The sequence below is a fragment of the Sceloporus occidentalis genome, unplaced genomic scaffold (assembly GCF_023333645.1).
Source record: "Sceloporus occidentalis isolate IW3139 unplaced genomic scaffold, rSceOcc1.0.p SCAF_323, whole genome shotgun sequence".
In the NCBI taxonomy this organism is placed as follows: domain Eukaryota; kingdom Metazoa; phylum Chordata; class Lepidosauria; order Squamata; family Phrynosomatidae; genus Sceloporus; species Sceloporus occidentalis.
Genome location: NW_028317303.1, coordinates 624,053 through 627,650, shown reverse-complemented (window position 1 = coordinate 627,650; position 3,598 = coordinate 624,053). Strand labels below are relative to the sequence as shown.

At 41.4% G+C, this 3,598-nt stretch overlaps 1 non-coding gene across 1 annotated transcript; it reads left to right on the top strand.

Annotated features, from left to right (window-relative positions):
• The first annotated feature begins 3,048 nt into the window (after window positions 1-3,048).
• LOC149274577 (small nucleolar RNA SNORA35) lies at window positions 3,049-3,178 on the top strand. Its single transcript, XR_016279424.1, has one exon. It is a non-coding gene; the product is annotated as a small nucleolar RNA SNORA35 (small nucleolar RNA).
• The last annotated feature ends 420 nt before the right edge of the window (window positions 3,179-3,598 follow it).

Here is a 3,598-nt window from a genome sequence, read left to right as displayed (position 1 = left end):
AAATACACTTTTGTGAAAATATATATTTTTCCTAAATGTCCCCACATTTTTAGATATTTTTCATACTAAATGATGGTGTTACATTATTTAAAATAAACAAAATATTTACATATTTTTTTTATCAGTTAAATCGGGAAAAATAATCGGACAACTAATCAATTCTGAAAATAATTATCCTCCAATTAGTGGCAGGCCGCCACTGAAGCCCCCCCCCCCCAAACAGCCTCCATCGTTAAATACAAATAACCTCCCTTCTATTTTCAGATACAACAAACTTAGCAGGAATGTCAGAGAGCTTGCTCAGAAAATCCGTGACCTTGATGAAAAAGATGTTTTTCGTATCCAGAGTTCAGCCAAGCTTTTAGAGAAACTGTAAGTGTGAAGCATGCTTGTGTCAGTCCAGTAACCCTCATAATGAAGACAAGAATTCTATAAATATTTAAAAAATCTAATGAAGCTTGTATTAATAACGATATATGCATTTTGTTCCTTTTTAGTATTAAATACAGCCTTCTGAGTACTTTCTAATATGCATTCATGGAAAACAAATGCACTCGGTAGAAGCTACTGTGGATGCAGTAGCAAGTCATTTTGTTTTCAACATGGGAGCAATTACAATTTAGAATATATGTCACTTATAACAAAATTATTTGTATTTTTTGTATAAAGTGATTTATATTTTTCTTTAGGAAAAATGTTAGATAATTAAGTATCAATATTGTTCACATAAGTATAATAGGAATTTATACTGTTTGTATTGGAAAAAAAAAGACGGCATTTGTGTAGACAAGGAAAGTATTAAAAATCTTTAAAAATAGAAACCGTGTGTATAAAATATATATATATATATATATAATTTGTTTAAAACTGTAAATATATGCATTTATTAACCCCTTCGTGACAATTGCCGGTCCGGGCACGTCACTGAAAATCGTGACGATTATGACAATTGACGTGCCAGGACCGGCACGTCTTTAAACGGGTGAAAAAATCGATCCGTGATCGATTTTTTTTTTCACTCAAACGGTGTTGCTCTAATGCCTCGACATCGAGGCATTGAGCAACACCAAAAAAAAACATTCCCGCCCCCCCCCCCCCCGATCGCTCCTAGGAGCAAAAAAAAAACATGTTTGAAAGACTGCACGTCTTTCAAACATGGCGGCGCCCGCCGCCGAAAAACGGGTTTAGGAAGCGATCGCGAGTCGCTTCCTTTGCTTAGCTGGTGTTGCTAAGATGCCTCAGTATCGAGGCATCTTTGCAACACCAGCTAAGCAAAGGAAGCGACTCGCGATCGCTTCCTAAACCCGTTTTTTGGCCACAGATTCTGAGGCCACTGATACAGCGTCAGATTTTGACGTTGGTCAGTTCACAGATACATCTAGTGATGTATCTGTGGCTGTTAGGACGCCTACCACACGTAGTCGTGGCAGTGCACCAGAGGCATGGGTAGCGCCTAATAGGTACAAGCCAGCTATCCCTCCTTTTTCTGGAATTCCTGGCATCAATATTGATGTTACAGGATTCACTCCACTGCAATTTGTGCAGGTTTTTTTGGGAGACGATGTCTTGGGAGACATTGTCACACAAACAAACATTTATGCCCAGCAGCACCGTGCTGCTAGCCCTAATTCTTTTTGGGCAAAACAGCCATGGACTCCCATTGACGTGCCAGAATTTCTTAAATTCTGGGCACTCACAATGTTAATGGGCATTATAAAAAAGCCCTCCATCCGCTCCTACTGGAGCACCAGCCCCATCTTTAGTACCCCCATTTTTGCCCAAACTATAACTAGGCAAAGGTATGAAATGATTCTTCGTTTCATGCATTTTAGCGACAACAGCCTGTGCCCCCCTAAGGAGGACCCCCAGTTTGATAGGCTGTACAGAATCCGCCCCCTGATTACCCATCTCGCTGCCAGGTTTCCAGAGGTTTATACACCTGGAAAGAATATCTGCGTGGATGAATCCCTAATGAAATATAAAGGAAGGTTGGGATTCAAGCAGTATATTCCTTCCAAGCGCTCCAGGTATGGAGTGAAGGTGTATAAGCTCTGCGAGAGCGAGACAGGATATACTCATGCCTTCCGGGTATACGAGGGTAAGGATAGCTACCTTGACCCTCCAGGTTGCCCAGATCATCTGGGCACCAGTGCCAAGATTGTTTGGGACCTAATATTCCCCCTTATGAACAAAGGCTACCACTTGTATGTAGATAACTTCTATACAAGCGTCCCTTTGTTCAAGCTGCTGTATTGTTTCGATACGGTAGCTTGCGGTTCTATAAAAAAGAACCGCTTGGGTTTCCCACAACGCCTGGTACGAACCCGGCTAGGAAAGGGGGAGACCTCAGCTCTACGCCAAGAGGAGCTTTTGGCATTGAAGTTCAAGGACAGAAAAGAGGTGTGCATGCTGAGCACCATCCACGATGTGAGAACCGTGGAGGTTTCTGTCCGTGGCAGAGCTGGGGTCACTACAAAGCCAGTGTGCATCAGGGCCTATAACAAGCACATGGGTGGAGTTGATCTGTCAGATCAACTCCTACAGCCCTACCTCATTATGAGGAAGACAAAGGCCTGGTACAAGAAGGTTGCAATTTATCTAATGCAAATTGCAACCTATAACGCTTTTTTGCTGCACAAAAAAGCAGACACTGGGCTGAAGCTGTCTTTTTTGCAGTTTCAGCTCGAAGTAATTTCAGGTATCTTGTACCGTGATGCACCTGGTCCCCAAGTAGTGATGGGAACCAACAGAATTGGGGCTACCCATTTTATTTTTAAAATCCCCCCTACAGCAAAGAAGCAGAATCCCCAAAAGAGATGCAGGGTATGCTACAGCAGGGGGCAAAGAAAGGACACCACATTTTACTGTCCAGATTGCCCTGGAAAACCTGCACTCTGTGTCGGTGACTGCTTCAAGCTGTATCACACAGTTTCCCATTTTTAATTTTTTTTTTGTTCCTGCTCCATTTTTGTATTTTTTTTTTATTTTTTGTTACATTTACTGTTTTTTTTAGCTTTTATTTGCTCCACCATTTTTAAGCGTTTTTATTTGCACTGTCAAGTGAACCCTGTGTCCATTCCGTGGCAAGAGGGACCACTTAAGGTGCTAGATCAAATCCCTTCTTGGAGATAGGCCAGGCTTTCTTGTAACCTGTCCCTACTGATAGTTGGGTACAAGCATTTTTCTTTACCCAGATGTAAAATTCCTACTGAATTTGAATTGCTCATGTTCCAAATGTGGCCCTTTTGCCCCCAAACAATCTGACAAACCCATGCATGTGGGGTATCAATGTACTCAGGAGATGTTGCTGGACACATATCTGGGTGTTGTGTGACAGCAACATATACCAGGAGCTGTAATTTCACACCTGAAGTACAAAGTATGTGAAAAAAACACCAAAAACAATTACTATCCCAAACTTTGACAAGGGTTGGTGGTAGGATTAGTGCATGGAAAGGGTTAAACTATCAGCATCTAAAATACCCTGGGGTGTCTAGTTTTCAAAAATATATGGTTTGGTGGGGTAAATTTAATTTGCTGGCTTCAAAGATGCCCCAAATACCACATAGAGACAGAATTACCAGATTCAGAGAAAAAT